Source organism: Oryctolagus cuniculus, chromosome 3, assembly GCF_964237555.1.
Source record: "Oryctolagus cuniculus chromosome 3, mOryCun1.1, whole genome shotgun sequence".
NCBI lineage: Eukaryota > Metazoa > Chordata > Mammalia > Lagomorpha > Leporidae > Oryctolagus > Oryctolagus cuniculus.
Window position 1 is genome coordinate 107,232,526 of NC_091434.1, and position 19,577 is coordinate 107,252,102.

General features: G+C 43.5%; 1 pseudogene; it reads left to right on the plus strand.

Annotated features, from left to right (window-relative positions):
* The first annotated feature begins 15,443 nt into the window (after window positions 1-15,443).
* LOC100351827 (homeobox expressed in ES cells 1 pseudogene) lies at window positions 15,444-16,094 on the plus strand (annotated as a pseudogene).
* The last annotated feature ends 3,483 nt before the right edge of the window (window positions 16,095-19,577 follow it).

Genomic DNA, 19,577 nt, shown 5'->3' on the forward strand with positions numbered 1-19,577 from the left:
GCCAGTTGGGAGGTAATGCATTAGCCATGTATGGATTTGGATTGTGGATGGATTTGAGATTTACTTTTTAGGTACAGTTGATTGAACCTGCTGATAAACTGGATCTGAAGAAGAAATGGGCTGTCCCTTAAAGCATTCTGGTCTGGCTGAAAAGCCCATGAGAGCATTGCAGGCATGGAAAACCAAGACGCTGTCATGAAAATGTTCTACATGAAGGATCTCTGTGAGTGAGATCCCAGTGGAAAGAAGAGGCCATCAAAGAAGGATGTACTTTTCTCTGAAGGGAGGAGAGAACTTCCACTTTGCTTATGGCCTTGTATAAATACTGACAGAGACTGTGGATTCAAAAGGCTTTTATAGCCTTGGCAGCTCATGTCAAGAGCCTTGGGTGGTTACTGACATCATACATAAGAATAAGTGCACAGGAGCCACTGCGCTCTTACTTCCCATGCAGGACCTCTGTCCTTAATGAGCTGTATTATGAGAATTAATTGTAAAACTTGTTTTCAAACAGCTTGTGTGCAAATTGTGGAAATCTTTACTTAGTATAGAGTTGGTCTTCCATGTGTAAAATTAATTGAAAATTAATCTTAATGGAGAACAAGACTGGGAATGGGAGAGGGAGGAGGAGGTAGGGTGGGAGGGTGGGTATGATGGGAAGAATCACTATGTTCCTAAAGTTGTGCTTATGAAATCTGTACTCCTTAATAAGAGGTTTCTTTGGAAAAGAGATAAAGGAAGGGAGGGAGGGAGGGAGGGAGGGAGGAAGGAAGGGAGGAAGGAAGGAAGGAAGAAAGGAAGGAAGGAAGAAAGGAAGGAAGTTGGGCTGTCACAAGGCATCTGACTTGAGAAATTAGGTAGATGAAGATGCCCAGTACTGAGACTGGGAGGACTGGATGTATTAGAGATACAGTATAAGTTCCTATTCGAAATGGTTCCAAAGGACGATGGCTCAAAGAAGTTGGAGACAAGTCTCTTCTACAAAGTAAGCTGGTAAGGCACCTTTGCCACTGCATGTGTAAAATTTCTGACTTGGACTAGAAGTTAGCTGTGTTAAAATTTGGCCTTCACAACTACATACTGGTCAGCACGGAGGGCACAATTTTGGGGCCACCACTTGAAAATGGCCTGAATTGCTACGGTTGCCCTCTCATTGGGCAGAGCCTAGCTACATGACTACACTGAACTAAACTGGAGGGATGAAATTAAGCTTCTGGCTGGGAAGCTAGATGCCAGGCTGAAATGGAAATTTTTTTTTACCAAAGGAAAAAGAAAAGAAAGGATGTCGATGGGCAAGCAGCAGCCACATGAGCAGGTGAGATGAGCAACATATGAGCAGGAGGTTCCCATGGGATAGCTAAGTGAAGAGGTTTAGTAGGCAAATGGAAATGAGAGTCTAGGAGCTCAAGGTGCAGGAGGGGGCCAGAGATGTGGATTTGATGTATCATCTCCATGCAGATGATATTTATAGTCAAGGGTTCAGGTCAAATAAAGTACAACAGATAGAGAAGAAAGCCGAGGACTGAACCCTGAGGACTTTTGCTGTGGTTTCAGTGTGATTTGTCCCTCCAAGAGGTCAAGTGTTTCAGGTTTAGACCTCAGTGTGGTGGTAAGAGGTGGTGTAGGTCTTTAAAAGATGGGGTCTAGTCAGAGAGCCTCAGGTCAATTCGGGGTGTGCCTCACAAAGGACTGTGGGACAACGGTCATGCTGTGGCTTCCTGTGTGGCAGCTATCACTTGCTCCCCGACATGCTCTTGCTGTGATGTCATCCACCAACAGACCAAACCACTGAGCCTGCCTGAGTTTGAACTCTCAACTTCTAAACCTACTATGTAAATATGCATCTTGGCCAGCGCCGAGGTTCACTAGGTTAATCCTCCGCCTGCGGTGCCGGCACCCCGGGTTCTAGTCCCAGTCGGGGTGCCGGATTATGTCCCGGTTGCTCCTCTTCCAGGCCAGCTCTCTGCTGTGGCCTGGGAAGGCAGTGGAAGATGGCCCAAGTGCTTGGGCCCTGCACCCCATGGGAGACCAGGAGGAAGCACCTGGGTCCCAGCTTTGGATCGGCGCAGCGCGCCAGCAGTAGCAGCCATTTGGGGGGTGAGCCAATGGAAGGAAGACCTTTCTCTCTGTCTCTCTCTCTCTCTCTCACTGTCTAACTCTGCATGTCAAAAAAAATTGCATCTTTTCTTCAAAAGTAACTTGCTTGTGATATTTTGTTACAATGCTGAAAAATGGGCTGCAGTACTTAGAAGCTGAGTAGAGAGGCCAGCATTGTGGTACAGTGGGTTAAGCCACTGCCTGCAATTCCAACATCACATATGAGCAATTGTTCAAGTCCCTGCTGCTTTGCTTCTAATCCATGTCCTCGTTAATGCACTTGGGAAACCAGTCAGAAAATGATCCATCTGCTTGGGATCCTGCTGTCCATGTGGGAGACCCGGATTGAGCTCCATGCTCCTGACTTCAGCCTGGCCCAGCCCAGCCATGGTAGACATTGGGGAGTGAACAAGCAGATGGAAGCGCTCTCTTGCTCTCTTTCTCTCCCTTTAACTCTGCCTTTCAAATAAATAAAAAAAAATACTCTTTAAAAAGTTGAATACAAAAGGATGAGCTTATTAGGAGACTAATAAGACCAGTGAAAGAGAAGCCCACAAATGTGAGACCTTATGGAAACCAGTAGCAGACAGCATTTCCAAAAAGATGGCCCCTTGTAAAACGTATCACACTGACACTGTATTTCTACTGACAGTTCCAACTCCTACTTTCCATCAAAGTCTTTAAATTTGTTTTTAGACTATCTATCCAAACATATTTATCTAAACTTCCCATTCTAAATTCATTTTCTTGACCCTTAAACCTGTCAACTGGTCCCCACCTCCGATCATCCTCTTCAGCCTGGATTGTTTCTCTTACCATTATCTAGTTATCCCAGTTTTCCACTTTGTTCCAAAGTCTCCATTTGTGAAGACATCTTTCACAATAGCTGAGCACTAAACTGTTTTCTTATTACCTTATTTTTCTCTCTCTCCCTAACTCCTAAGGGTACATTATGTATATTCCATTTCCTCAATAAGCTAATAGAGTTAGGTAGCTATCCACGCTAATCAGTATCTGTTACTACTAAGAAACAAAAATGATACTTCCAGGGAATATTAATTAGGAATAGATGTTTAGTATTTTAAATGTAGAATCATCTTTGAGATTATCTGATTCAAGTCTCCAATTTAGTGCTTGCTTTGGCAAAATATACTAAAATTAGAATGACAGAGTATCAGTATGTTCCCTGTTTAAGTGACATATAAATTTATGAAGTGCTCCATGCTTTAAGAATGGGGAAAATTTTTGCAAACTGTTCATCTGGCAAAGATTAATATCCAGAATATATAAAAAACTCTAAAAAAAAAAAAGATTAAAAATGGGCAAACAATGGAGTAGGCATTGTGGTACAGCAGGTTAAGCCACTGTTTGAGATGCCAGCTCCTATACAGGAGTTCCTGGATTTAAGTCTGCCTCCAAGTCTGTTCTAGCTTCCTGCTAACGCACCTAGGAGACAGTCAATGATGACTCAAGTGTGGGAGATCCAGATGGAGTTCCTGGGTTATGGCATCAGCCTAGCCAAGCCCTGGCTTTTGTGGGCATTTATGAAGTGAACTGGCAGATGGAAGAACTCTCTCTCTCTCTCCCTCTCTCTTTCTCCTTCCCTCCCTCCCTGTATCAGTCACTCTGCCTTTCAAATAAATAAATAAATAAACAAAGCTTTTTTTAAAAAGGGGGGGGGCAACTGTGATGAATATATATTTCTCAAAAGAAGAAATCCAAATGGTCAGTAAATTAATAAAGTAAATGTTCACATTACTAGCCATCAGGAAAATTAACCAAAACTCCAGTGAGATAACATCTCACCCCAGTTAGAATGACTACCAACGAAACATCAAAAAATAACAAATGCTGCTAAGGATGAGGAGAAAGCCTTATACAGTGTGTGGGAATATAAATTAGTACAACCCTTATGGAGAACAGTATGGAAATTTCTCAAAGAGCTAGAACTGTATGTAACGTGTGATCGCTCTATCCCACTATTGAGTACGTATCTCAAGGAAATTAAAGAGTTATCTGCACTCCTATGTTTAATGCTCTATTACCCCATAAATAAATACAGTTAATAATGTTAGAAGAGTTTTCAAAAGATAATGAAAGAGTTTACCAACCTTCTTGCCCACCCTCCAAATACCTAGTTTACACATGAAAAGTCTAAAGTCAAAGAAACATGAAAACGTTTTGTCTGTATTTAATGAAGGCAGATTAACACTCAAACACCATCCTCACCAATGAGCACATTCAAACCATGGGTTCCACTAATTGCACTAATTGCAGCAATCATTCTTTTACTTCTGTTCTTTCTATAGCTCCCCACTATGGTTTGGTTATGGTTTGAGTATTGCCTAAGGCTGAAGTTTAATCCCCATTGTTAGGTGTTAGGAGGGTAGAAATTGAGAGGTAGAGCCTTTGGGAAGTGATTAGGATTAGATACAGTGCTGGGTGTAGAGCCCCCATGATTGAATGTGGTGGCTTTATAAGAAGGAGAGAGAGCAAGCCGACACACAGAGAGACACGCATGTTCCTTATTTCTTGATATGTGATACCAAGTGCCACCTCAGGACTCTGCCCACCAGGAGGCTGACATCAGCTGTGAGTCCTTGAACCTGCAAAACTGTGAGCTAAATAAGCCACTTTTGTTTTGAAACTTAGCCTTCGCTGGGTGTTTTGTTATAGAGATGAAAAGCTGAGTAACTCTGGGTCATCCCCCTCAATTACCTATTAGATTCCTGGTAGGTGTCAGGCTCAGTCGCTATGCACAAAACAAAGGTCTACCCTTTGGAACTCTATACAGATAGAGAAGCTGGAGTCTGTGCTGATCTATTCCTTCCAGACATCCCGCTATGTGCAATTTTCAAGGAATCTTGAAGCATGTGTACAGAAATAAAATAAAGCCCCGTCTTGACAGATTCAGATAATAAAAGCAACAGGTTCACCTGCATGGACAGACTTTTACCTGCCTCATCGTAATTCCTCCACTCTTTTGCTGAAAATTTTGCCAAACTTGGTGCAAACCACATTGAATCAATAAGTATATTTAGCATTTTATGCAGCTTTTCTCCTCTAACTCAATTAGCCCTCTATAAATCTTACTGAGTTATGTCAGTCTCGTTATAAGCCAGAGGATGGTTTACAAATAAAGGGTTGCTGCTGTGAACCATAGATGCTTTTAACCAACTTTTTTTTTTTTTAACAGGCAGAGTGGACAGTGAGAGAGAGAGACAGAGAGAAAGGTCTTCCTTTTTCCATTGGTCCACCCTCCAATGGCCGCTGCGGCTGGTGCACCGCGCTGATCTGAAGCCAGGAGCCAGGTGCTTCTCTTGGTCTCTCATGCAGGTGCAGGACCCAAGGACTTGGGCCATCCTCCACTGCACTCCCGGGTCACAGCAGAGAGCTGGACTGGAAGAGGGGCAACTGGGACAGAATCCGGGGCCCCGACCGGGACTAGAACCCGGTGTGCTGGCGCCACAGGCGGAGGATTAGCCTAGTGAGCCGCGGCGCTGGCCTAACCAGCTTTTAATACTCTTAGTATTTGTTTTCAGTCCTGTATAAGGACCACTGTCATGGGTACAACTCTGAAAGGAGAGAAAATGTAGAAAGCCTGGAAGATACCCAGGAGGGGTCAAGGACTCTCCATTCATGGTACTCCTTATGAAAACATTTAGAAGCTATTCTCAAATGGTGTGAAGCCACTTTATACCAACCTAGCTGTGCAGTCCACAGTAAGCAGACAGGAGGCAGACTGGTAGCTCTGAACCCCAGCATCACCCTTATACCTGCACTACTAGGACACTGTGTCATGTAGAAAACCTCACCTGTGAGGAGTCCTTGAGATCGAAGGAAATGCCCACATAGAATGTGGCCCTCTGGGGCCAGTGCTGTGGCATAGCAGGTTAACCTGCCACCTGTGATGCCAACGTCCCATATAGGTGCTAGTTCAAGTCCTGGCTGCTCCACTTCCAATCAAGCTCCCTGATAATGCCCCTGGGAAAGCAGCAGAATACTTGGGCCCCTTCACCCACATGGGAAGCCTGGAAGAAGCTCCCGGTTGCTGGCTTTGATCTGGCCTCGCCCTGACTGTTGGCGCCATTTGGGGAGTGAACCAGTGGATGGAAGATCTCTCTTTCTCTGTCTCTTCGTCTCTCCCTCTGTAACTCTGCCATTCAAATAAATAAATAAATCTTAAAAAAAAAAAAAAAAAGTGGGCCTCAGGTGCTGTAGATCAACTCCAGCATCCAGGGCCTCATGAATCTGTGCGGTGAAGCCCTACACTCACTGCCTGAGTAGTGTGAGCCTCTTCCCTGAGTGGCTCTGCCGAGGGCAGAACATGTCATCAGTCCACACAGTCTTGAGCTCAAGCACAGATTTTTGGGGTGGGGAGGGAAACAGAACTTGGATGTATTGGCTGAGCCCTTCCCAGCCCTAAGGAAGAAGGCAGCCCTTCAGTGTGCCACCAAGCTAGAAGTGAAAGAAAAATGGTGACATGCAGCCTCTGTTTGCATTTTTGCCCAAAGATTAAGGGTAGGCTGTCTGAAACCCTGGTAAAAGGAGCTGCAGTATAAAAAACTCTTCACGCTGTGGGACTCTGGGCAACCAAGTCCTCCCAGGGAGGCTCCAGCAAGAGACACCATGACAGGGAATCTGCAAGGCAGGGGCGTCCGGACATTCACGCACTTTGATATCTCCTCATCAGTAAGGATGGGGAGGCATCTGTCTATCATGGAATTACAGGAAAAGCTGAAACTTCTGATAACTGGATCTGCTGAAATAAACTGACTATAGGTTGACAAGAGAAAAGACACAGGGCCGAAGTTGTGGTATAGTAGGTAAAGCCGCTGCTGGTGATGCCGGCATCCCATATGGGCTCCAGTTTTGTGTCCTGGCTCTTGCACTTCTGATCCAGCTCTCTGCTAATGACTTGGGAAAGCAGCAGAAGATGGTCCAAGTACTTGTCCCCTGCATCCATGTGGGGGACCAGATGAAGCCTCTGACTCCTGGCTTTGGCCTGGCCCATCTCTGGCCATTGTGGCCATATGGGTAGTGAACCATCAGATGAAAGATCCTCTCTCTCTCTCTCTCTCTCTAGCTCTTTCAAATAAATAAATAAGTCTTAAGAAAAAAAGAAAAGACACAAATGTATTAACATACACATGTGCACAGTAGCCACACAAAATGTGAAACTCAGAGAGGCCACATGATTGAGGTTCAAATACCCTCTTCATAGGTGGGAGAGGAGTAGGGGATGCAGGCAATTTTAAATGATGACTAGATGATTTTATGAGAGATGAATGGACATGAAGAACAGAAAATATCCTGGGAAAATGTCTGTGTGGACTGTGGGTATGGGGTTAACGCTCATCTCCCTTGCTAGGATCTGTATGTGTCAACATCTGATAGTTGGTGAGATACGCTATGGAGAATCTGGTGCTGAGGTGAGTGTGGGAGCTTCAGACAAAGTCCTTCCCTGTGCTTTAGGAGACAAAGCCAATTCAGACACAGGAAGACAACCGAAGGTCAGAGAGACTTTGAGGCTGCTGCTTCAGCATGGCAAAGCACCACACTTTGAGGTTTTCTGAACCCCATCAGAACTATTGGAGACACTGGTTTTAGTTAGGGCTTGTTTAGTTGTTGGCCTTCATATCCCCTTAGCTCTTCCCAATAGGCATAAATCCAAAGAGCTAGGGGTAGGAAGTTTCTTGTACATTTCTTTTTTTTTTTTTTTCAATTTTTAAACACCCAAGGTTTAGAATTTAAATTAGGTGTCTAGGAGCTAGGGTTGTGCACAACAATTAAGCCACCACTTAAAACTCATACATTCTGTAAAGGAGTGCCTGAGTTCAAGTTCTGACTCCACTTCTGACTCCAGCTTCCTGCTAATGTGAACCCTAGGAAGCAACAGTGGTGGCTTAACTACTTGGGTTCCTGTCAGCCACCTAGGAGACCCAGACTGAGTTCCTGGCTCTTGACTTCCACATGCCCAAGTCCAACTGTTGTGGGCATTTAGGGAGTGAACTAGCAGGTAGGAGATTCTCTCTCCGTCTTTCTGTGTGTGTCTGTTTTCCAAATAATAAATAAATAAGAAGTTTTGAAAGTGTCTAAACGTTTAGGTGTCTAAAGTTTAAGGTGTCTAAACTCCTTCTTTCAATCAAAATTTAAATTTTGGCTGTGACGCTTATTCTGTTATATTCGAAGAGACATGTGATCTCTAACCTTTAAAGAAGGCCCTTTAATTGTTCAAGCAATAATTTCATAGTAATAATAATTATAAATGTTATTAATACCTGAAGATGTCTACCCATGTTTCTTTGTTCTTCTCCTCCCCCATCCTTGTGCCTCTCTTTCTTCAGTGACTGCATACAAGTGGCCAGTGTGCACACGCTAATGAGTTGCCCAGGCACTTAAGGATCTTAATCCCAAATCATAAAGGCCCCTAAGAAGGACCTCAGCTGCCACCCATAAATTTTTATTTAAAGGCAAGATAAAAGTGGAATTAATTCAGCACAGAGCCAATGCAGTGGGGAAGAAAAAAATTAAGTGTCAATTCAAAATACTTAGTGTGTCCCTGCCCTTCCTGAGCTCATAACTTCTGCACATGCTTAATAGGTCATGTCAGAGTTAATGCTTCTTCCTCCTAGGGACGGCTTCATAAAGCCTCCTGAAATTCAGTTATCACAGATGATTTGGAAATGGAAACTCGGACGCGACTCTCCACTTTCTCTAATTGGAATGGCTAATTTGGCCATAACCGCAGCTCTATCCAGATGCTCAGACTTGGTTCAGAGTATAGAAATCTGTAGACGGGGGATTTACTCAGGATGCTGAACAAAGGAAGCCATCATTATCTGTGATCAGGAGAAAGTATTCTAATTAGTGTTAATATCCTCCTGCTGAGCTTCCTGTCATCCACATTTTGATCTCTGTGCTGTGGTTTTCTGATGTCTGGGCTACATGCAAGCAAGGGTCAGGGCACTGATAAGAGCCAACGTGAAGCTGAGGCTGGGTAGGCCGTCCAGAGGGAAAGAATACACTCTAACATGCCACCTACACAGACTCTCTGGAATGAGATCTTAGTAAAAATCGGCCTATCAGGTATAAGTCTAATGCACTCACTTTATAAATCCATAATAACAGTGATTGAATAAAAGCATAAGAAGAATATGTGGAACATTAGCTTCAAACATGAATTTCCATTAAGGCTCATCTGCAAATGAATCTGAAACACATGGAGACCCATTAAGGTCTGAGGTTTCTCAACAATAAATTTAGACTCTAGGGGAGCTCAGGGACAAGTCAGTGCTTAATAAATCCCTTTTGACAATGTCAGTGACAGGAAGAGGTGCAGGTGGGCCTTCCCCTGGATTCCTTTCTGTTCCTCACCCCCTGAAGTCAGTGCCCTGATGGGTTGATTTGAAAGCCAAGAAAGAAACTTGATGTGCAAGTCCCAGGCAGAAAGAAGGAGGGAAAAAGAAAGATCCTATCAAGTCATAAATTTCTAACAGAACTGACACATACTGTCTTTTCAAAATCGAGGGATTTAACTCACCCAGTGGAAGTCCTCCATTCAGATTTTTCCAAGTACCGGGCTGTCTGCCAGCCACATATTTTATGTCACATATGACATGTGTGGCTCATGGTCAGAGCCAAGCTGGAGGAGGCGCCAGGTCGGCAGTTATCCGGAGAGGTAATCTGAGCAGCGAAAAGGAAAGTTTGCTCCCTCTCCTATCCTGCCTCCTAAAGTAAAGCTAGCTATGATAATCTGTGACGGTGCTGAAAATTTCTGAAACATCTACACTGGAAAGTCTTCTATTCTTTTGACTCTTTTTTTTCTTCCTGGGAAAATCAACATGCATGCCCTGATTCCAGCTCATGTTTAGACTCTGTAGTGCCTGGACAAAATGCAAAAGGAAATCTACCACGTGTTTGGTCATTTTCTGAGACTCCAAGCTGAGTTCAAATACATTCAATACTGTATTAGACCTTTTTGCAAAAATGTAGCTATGCAGGAAAATATTAATTACATGTTTTGCTCCTTATAAAACCTAGAGATGACTCCACAAAGGACAGTTGGTGAGAGAGATTTCATTTGACGTACATCACATTAGATAAGAATGCTTTCCAGCTTTATTATTAACTACCAAGTGATAAATAGAAGTCTGGTTTTGAAGTGCAAACCTTGCCTCCATCATTTTCTGTGTAATTTCTCTGTCCACTTAGATCTAAGACAAAAATAAATATGAATAAGCAAAGGAGGTGATAAGAGTAAATACCAAGAGGGTAAGATAAATATCAGACATAAGAGTGGCCGGGGGGCAGGGGGAGCTCTTAGAAACAAAGCTTTGTTGTCACTGTTCTTGTTGAAGAATATCATAGTGGTGAATTTTTAATCAAAAAAAATCCAAATGAACCATTTTCCTCATGTAAAATTATGATAATTAAAAACTACTGGAGCGATATTAGTTCAGCCCAGCAGTTAAATTACTGCTTGTGATGCCTGCATCCCATGCCTGGGTTTGAGTCCTGGCTTGGCTCTCCATTTCATTTCTCTCCTGATGCAGACCCTGGTGGCTCAGGTGGTGGCTCAAATAGTTGGGTCCTTGACACCCTTGTGGGAGATCCAGATAGAGTTCCTGGCTCCTGGCTTTGGCCTGGTCCAGCCCCGGCTATTGTATGCATTTGTAGAGTGAACTAGCTGATGGGAACTCTTTGTCTCTGTCCCCCTCTTTTTCTTTCAAATCAAATTAATTAATTAAAAATAAAGCATAAACATTATTGGGCAAGGGACAGGACTGTGGCTTAGTGGGCTAAGCCTACACCTGCGGCACCAGCATCCTATATGATTGCCAATTCATGTCCCGGCTGCTCCTCTTCCAATCCAACTCTCTGCTGTGGCCTGGGAAAGCAATGGAAGGTGGCCCAAGTGCTTGGGCCCCTGCACCCATGGCAGACCCTGAGGAAACTCCTGGCTCCTGGCTTCAGATTGGCCTGGCTCTAGCCATGTGGCCATCTGAGGAGTGAACCGGTGGTTGGAGGACCTTTCTCTGTCCCTCCCTTTCTCTGTCTGTGGCTCTGCCTCTGAAATAAATGAATAAAATCTTTTAAAAAATTATTGGGAAAGGGTAGTCAGAGGACTAAGAATTGAGGTACAAGAAAGGAAATATAAAAATATGAGAATAATTCAGAAAGTCTGAGGAAAAAATGAAAAGATAAAAAAGAGGGAATTAAAAGGTAACTTTATTTTGCTACAAAATATTTTGAAATATATGCATAGTTTTTTTTATAATTTACATTTTCCATGAATTTTTTGGAGATCTTCTTCACCTGCATGGATTTCAATTATTTTTGCACCAAAATAAACTTATTTTTTAATTCAACTTTCCATGGTCTTTCCAAAGTCCTTTCATATCTCTACAAATGCAGGGTCTTTTATTTCCACCTGCCATGCTTCACCAAGAGCTGACTTATGAGGAAAAGAAGCTGCACAAAGAGCAAAGGGAGCCGGCGCCGTGGCTCAATAGGCTAATCCTCCACCTTGCGGCGCCGGCACACCGGGTTCTAGTCCCGGTCGGGGCGCCGGATTCTGTCCCGGTTGCCCCTCTTCCAGGCCAGCTCTCTGCTATGGCCAGGGAGTGCAGTGGAGGATGGCCCAGGTGCTTGGGCCCTGCACCCCATGGGAGACCAGGAAAAGCACCTGGATCCTGGCTCCTGCCATCGGATCAGCGCGGTGCGCCGGCTGCAGCGGCGGCCATTGGAGGGTGAACCAGCGGCAAAGGAAGACCTTTCTCTCTCTGTCTCTCTCTCTCTCACTGTCCACTCTGCCTATAAAAAAAAAAAAAAAAAAAAAAAAAAAAAAAAAGAGCAAAGGGAATCTTAGCCAGTATGTGTGATATCTGCCTCCCAAGACCTTTGTTCACTATCAATAATATTTCTGGAATTCATTCATTCTTTCATTCAGTAAGTCTTTACTGAGAACTCGCTATGTCCCAAGAACTGTTTTAGATGATAGGGAATTAAAGATAAGATGACAATATTTATTCCTATCCTTAGGTTACTAAGAGAAGAAGAGATAGTAAATAAATAAACAAACCAATAAGCAAATGGGGTAATTACTGTTTCTGGGGTAAGGAAAAAAATATTATAAATGAGAATGACTAAGCAAACTATTTACAACTGGGTGATATCTAGTTAATAATTCATCCATCTCTCAGAAAATGTATATTGGGCTCTTAATCAGTTAACTTTTGTAGCATAAAAAAGCACTCCAAACATATTGGCTTAAGAAAATCAACAATTTGTAGTTGATAATTCTTAGCTTTAATTGATAATTCTGACCTTTTGCAATGGGCCCAGCTGGATAATTTTTCTGGTCCCAGCTCAACTCCTCCATGACCTTGTGGTCCTCTAGACAGCTATACTTCTGGGAGCCGGCTGGCCATCGGTTGGAGCTATGAGAGCGATTGGGCCTTGCGTCTCTCACTCTTTAGCAGACCAGCCTGTGCTTTTTCATGTAGGGTCCAAGAGGGAAAGCAGAAGTGTTCAAGGCCTCATGACATAGAGGCTCAGAACTGGTGCAGTCCCTGCCTCATGGCCATAGCCAGTCACAATGCCAGGGATTGCAAAGTCACATTGCAAAACATAGAACGGAGGACAGAATTACTGGAATTTGCTTTTCCTAAGTGTAACACAGTTATCTAGAGGTAAGCCAGGCACTGAGAAGATAGTGGTAAACAAAAATCTACCTGACCCCTGTCTTGTTGGAGCTTCCAGTCTATTATCTATGCCCACAATATTACTGGGGGAAGTGCCTGCCTGCAGCTCTAAGAGAATGGATGCAGAATTGTTGTTTACCTGTGGGACATAAATGTTGATTTCATTAATTGGCACTTGGCACCTGAGACAGGAGAATCTGCCTGCTCAACATGGGACCTATTAACACGCCTTATTGTGAATAGAACTAATTACTGAAATTGGATCCTAACCAAGCCACCCTCAGTCACTTCTCTACAGAGTGCCAATCCTATTGAGCAAAGGACGGCCACAGTTCTGTTGAAATCCTGCTTTCTTTTAAGACAAAGTCATTTGTTCATTTGTTCATTGCCTCAGACTCCCAGTTGCATCTGGTGCCCCTGGACCGGAATTATTTGTCCAGAAGGTGACCTTCACTGCTGTAGCTGTCTCCCGAAAAGTGGCTTCCAACAAACATGCAGCAAGCCAAAGGGGCCAGGAGGCCTGGCCAAGGCCTGTTGGTCGTCCACCTCCCAGATGTCAGAGCCCAGAGACAGAAGGGGATTGTCTTCAAATGGCCTCATCCTTCGGCACTGCAGGGGAGCAGCCATGTGGTAGACACGACAGGTCCAGCTCTGCCAAGGCCATGCGGAGCTCGCCATGGGACCAAAAGTTGGAAAAGAAACTTGCCAAGTTCTGGCAGAAAGGCTTAGCAGAGCTCTTCATGTGCTTTGTGTCCATTTGTCTTCTTGGGAAGTGGGGCTTTTATCACTTCCTTCTGATTTTCACATTACACAGAAAAAACATCCTTATGGGCAGGTTCATATCAGTGCATTATGGGTTACTCATGCACAGTAGCAGGGGTTCAGGAAAAAATAAAACCCAAGTCCTGTCCTCAGGGCACTTGTTGGCTTGTAGAAGTACAATGAGGCTTCTTAAAATCTGGGACTGCATTTCTAAAATGGTTCTGTTTCATGTCACACACTTGCTAATATGATGTAAATGCTTTCTGTGACTTAGAAGGAAACACTCTCTTTAATGGAACATATTAATGTTGCCTTTGTCATCTTCTATGCTGATATTTTTCAACCCAGATGCATAGGGATTACTCTTTTAGAAGCAGAAGAAGGGAGAGTTTTCTGTTCAGAAATGTAATTCTTGTGGCTGAGTGAGGCGTTATTCATTACCCAGAAAAGGCAGGTGGGCTTCTGTCTGCTCTGGTCCCTCCAACTTGGCACATACTGTCATGGGCCACACCTCCATGCCCTTGTTTCCTGCTCTTCTCTCCACCTGGATGTACTTTCTTTGTGCATATCCAGACTCCAACTCAGCTATAAAACTGAGCTGAGAAGATCCTTTTTCCATGAAGTCCTGTCTAAAAGACCTCCATGAAGTCTTACCTGCCTGGTAATTACAGTTTTCCAACAATGCCATAGTATTTATCTAAAGCTATTGGGGCGGGGGGGGGATTACCACATTGTTTTCCCCACAGTGCATAACACAACGCCACCTGCACAACTGGTTCCCAGAAAAACTACTTGTTGAAAATGAATAAATCAAAAGAAGGAGAGGAGAGGGAAGCAGAGGTAAAAAGAAGAAAGGGCAGAAGGAAAGAGAGAAACAGAATGAAGCAACTGTTCCCTGAGGGGATCCTGGGAGGGAGGCAGCACCACCCCAGAAGAGTGAGAGGAACTTGCAAGCCTATTTCAGGGAACTTGCTGGTTCCATCTATGATGTTAATGCCTTCTGAATACACAGATCTTTCTAATCAGTTTTGAGATCTGGCCATGCAGAGAGGATCTGCAGCCTCTTCCCTTTGTTCTCAAATGTGTATTGGTCCAGGGACTGCAGCCAATGGAGGATGCCACTGACACAAAAGAATCCAGCAGGAACCCCTTCAAACTGACATCAACGCTACCAGCCGCACAAGTCCCCCATTCTAACCCCAGACAGAAGCCACGCTGTTTCATCTCAAAATAATAGGGATGTGGGTCCTCCACTGCAGCACAATTTCCTGTGGGTGATCAAGCGTGATGATCCCAGAAGGTTGCCCCCAGAGTTGAAACAGGAAGGGAAGAGAAAGGGACACTACACTGTGGAAGCTGAGATTCTGCTGTGAAGTCCCATTTTATCCCTGTATCCGCTTTTTCTACTTTCCTTTGAGAAATAACACACCACAAAATAGCTGCAAGGAACAAGCAGTGGCAACCTCACTCAAGACACAAGAGGATTGTCATCCAACTGGCCCCAGGCCCCTGCTTCTCTGTTAATCATTAAATTAAGGCTTCTCCATCACTCCTTCCTGCCTTCTGTAGGTTAAGCCCCTTATAGCACATCTCAGGCCCCAAGAGCATGTTTTTTAAGATTTAACATATATATATATATATATACACACACACACATATATATATATAATTCAATCAATTTACTAGTAAAGAACCCAGAAACAAAGAGAAAAATCATATCCCCAGTTAAACATGTCCAAGTGTCCAGATAGCGGTGACATTTTCAGCATGAGATGGTAGGATAACCGTGCCCTTGATATAACGTAAGTATGTGGGCCGTCTCACATGTAATTCCTCTAGACCCAGCTTGGTTCTTCTCCAACATCACTTGTTGAAGTTGTACCTGACTGTAAACGTGGTACAGAGGCAGTAAAGAGGCCAGAGCTGTATCTGTGCAGCCCATGAGAGGATGTCTCTCAGTCTTCAGGAAGGTGCTTGGTTTGTGAAAAGCAAACCCTCATCCTGCTCATTTTCAATTGAGAGTATCTTAGGACTGGACCAGAAGAAAGACAGCTTTGTATCAATGAAACTCTACAGGCCGTGGGCAGACACCTGCAGCTCCTTGGGGAATGATGCTAACTCACATCACCATGTCCTGAATTTTCCCAGTAGCATCTCGTTCCCATGCACTGAGGATCATTCAATGCCAGAAGAAAGAGCTTTGAAATAAGGAAATTACTTTTCAGCCTCAAAAAGAATGTCTTTAAAAAGAGTGTTGAAGTGGTAAAGAAACCGAAGACCAAGACTGTTTTTACTCAGAATCAGGTTGGATAGAAAATGTCTTTAGAGTAAACTGTTACCCTGGCATTGATATTAGAGATTTAGCTCAAAAACTGAATGAATCTAGAAGAAGACCGAATCCATATTTGGTTCCAAAATCAGTGTGCAAAGGTGAAAAGATCCCATAAAGAATCACAGTTTCTAATGGGAAAAAAATTACAATACAAATCTCCTGGAACAGATAGAAAACTAACATGTCAAAGTGTTTAAACAAGTGCAAACAATGAAGAATTAATGAATGGGAAAATTGAGTGTTTAAAAAATGTGGTTTTTTAAAGATTTATTTATTTGAAAGTCAGAGTTACACAGAGAGAGAAGAAGAGGCAGAGAGAGAGAGAGGAAGAGAGAGAGAGAGGTCTTCTATCCGATGGTTCACTCCCCCAATAGCCTGCACTGGCCAGAGCTGCACTGACTCGAAGGCAGGAGCCAGGAGCTTCCTCCAGGTCTCCCACGTGGGTGCAGGGGCCCCAGGACTTGGGCCATCGTCTACTGCTTTCCCAGGCCATGGCAGAGAGCTGGATCAGAGGTGGAGCAGCCAGGACTTGAACCAGCACCCATATGGGATGCAGGAAGCACAGGTGGTGGCTTTACCCTCTAGGCCACAGTGCTGGCCCCCAAAAATATGTTTTCAGAGATGGTGGAATAGGAGGGAGCTTACTGCCCTAGTCTAGGGGAACACAATTAAAAAAAAAGTGAAGAGAGTGCAATCTCAGGGAAGAGTTAAGAAGAAAATGGCAGATGAAACTCCAAGCAGGGCCGGTGCCACGGCTCACTAGGCTAATCCTCTGCCTTGGGGCGCTGGCACACCGGGTTCTAGTCCCGGTCGGGGCCCCGGATTCTGTCCCAGTTGCCCCTCTTCCAGGCCAGCTCTCTGCTGTGGCCTGGGAAGGCAGTGGAGGATGGCCCAAGTGCTTGGGCCCTGCACCCCATGGGAGACCAAGAGAAGCACCTGGCTCCTGCCTTCGGATCAGCGTGGTGCGCCGGCCACAGCGCGCCAGCCGCGGCGGCCATTGGAGGGTGAACCAACGGCAAAGGAAGACCTTTCTCTCTGTCTCTCTCTCTCTCACTGTCCACTCTGCCTGTCAAAAAAAAAAAAAAAAAAAAAAGAAGAAGAAGAAGAAGAAGAAAAAGAAAAAGAAAAAGAAAAATTAAAAAAAAAAAAGAAACTCCAAGAAAATTAGAGGGACACTGTGGATGCATACAACTCAGGATCCCAGCAGCCGAGAGTCCCAGCATCAGCTTTGGAGAGTGAGGAGAGTCCAGACTGCAGCACTAGCAATAAAGCTGCAGGAAAAGCCTGGCATGAGTCTGGATTGTAATCCATTGGGTGAGAATGTACCTGCCAACCTAGAGGGAAAAAGGAGAAGGCACATTTCTCTCTCCCCAACCACCCAGCTCTGGCACCCAGTAGCTAGCTGGCGCTGTTTTAGACATGTAACAGCTGCGCCGGCATGTGTCCACACCCCAGCAACCAGCTGAGAGGAGTCGCCTGAGTCTGGCTGGGAGAATTGACAGGGGGCTGGGCATTCATGACTGTGGGAGCCTTGTGTGCTGGGACTGTGAAAACACTGTGACCATGCAGGAGGGGGCAGGGTGTGTCTGAGTCTCTGGGCGGTCACTGCAGGTGACTCCACAGGATCAGGGCTCCATGATTAACTGGTAAGGATCACTGCTGCAGGATCCATGCTCACCCTGGGGACTGTGCAGATCCCTTCTGTGGTTCTTGTGGCAGCACAGAGGAATATTACACCCACTGGGGCTAGCGTTGAGGCATTGGTCTCCTTGGAGGAGAGGAGGTGAGCATGAGACTATGCCAACAGAGCTGAATAAAACTTATCTCTGATTAAAAAAAAAAAAAAGGAGATTTACCATACTCAATTTGGGAGTCACCTTGGACACTCCTCTCACCCTGAAACACTGACACCCAGCACATGTCTCTGGGTATTCACTTAAAGAGCAGACACGATACAGAGGCACAGTCCAAATATAAAAGCAATGGGGGGAGGGAGGGAACCAGTCAACAAGTATCTCCACAAATGCCCAAAAATAAGTGCAAAATTCAAGAAACTAGAATAAGGAAGACAAAATGGCATCTCCAAAGGAACACAACAATTCAGTACTAGAATGCAAAGATGAAGAGATTGAAGAAATACCAGAAATGGAATTCAAAAAATTGATCATAGGATTACTTAGAAGTAATCAGAAGTAAATCCACAAATTAAAGAAAAACATGCATGACATAAATGAAAATTTTTCCCATGAAATTGAGATTTGAAGGATAAATCAAAATGAAATATTAGAAATGAAGAATTCAATAGATCAAATAAAAATGAGGTGGAAAGCCTTAACAACAGACTCAGTGAAGCAGAAGAAACAATATCCAAGTTAGAAGACAAATCTCTGGAAATTTTACAGTCTGACCAAAAAAAAAAAAAAAGGAGGAAAAAATCAGAAAACTAAAAAACAGTGTCAGAGAGTTATGGGATACTATCAAACAATACAATATATGGGTATATGGGTCTTAGGAATTCCTAAAGGCGCAGAAAAAGAGAACAGATTAGAAGTTCTATTTAGTGAAATATTTACAGAAAATTTCCCTAATTTGGAGAAAGAAAGGGACATCTAAGAACATGAAGCACATAGAACTCCTAATAGACATGACCAGAAAAGATCTTCACTACAACACATCATATTCAAACTCTCCACAATGAAACATAAAGAAGATTCTAAAATATGCATGAGAGAAACACCAGATTACTTTCAGAGGCACTCCAATTAGACTCACAGCTGACTTCTTATCAGAAACCCCACAGGCTAGGAGAGAATGGTGATGTATACTCCAAGTCTTAGGAGAAAAAAACTGTCAACCCAGAATACTGTAACCTGAAAATCAATCATTTATGAATGAAGGAGAAATAAAGACCTTCCATAACAAACAAATTGAAAGAATTTGTCACAAATCTTCCAGCTTTATCAGAGATGGTTAAGGATATGCTACAAACAGAAACATGCTCATCACTCTGAAAGAAGGTGAAGGTAGAAAACCTCCCAGTAAAAGTACAAAGGAAATCCAAAATAAACAATAGGAATATTATTTAAAAAAATGGCAGGGCCAAGTCATTATTTATCAACAGTCACCTGAATGTAAATGGCCTCAACTCCACAGTTAAAAGATACAGACTGGCTGAATGGATTAAAAAACAAAACCCATCTATTTGCTGCCTACAAAAAACATATCTCACCGATAAAGATAACTCACAGGCTGAAAGTGAAAGTACCAAAAAAATATTATATGCTAACAGAAAACAAAAAAAGAGCTGATGTAGCCATCCAGATATCAGACAAAACAGACTTTCACAGAAAAACTGTTAAAAGAGACTAAGGCACTATGTAATAATTAGGGGTCAATTCAACAGGAACATCTGAATATAATAAATATATATTATCTAATTACAGGGAACCAGGATATTTAAAAGAAATTTTAATGGATCTAAGGGAGACATAGACTCCCATATAATAGTAATGGGAGTCTTCAATACCCTACTTTCAACAATGGACAGATCAAACAGACAGAAAATCAGTAAGGAAACAACAGAATTAATCGACACAAAAGACCAAATGGACCTAATGGATATCTACAAAACTTTTCATCCTACAGTTGCAGAATAGACATTCTTCTCATCAGTGCATGGA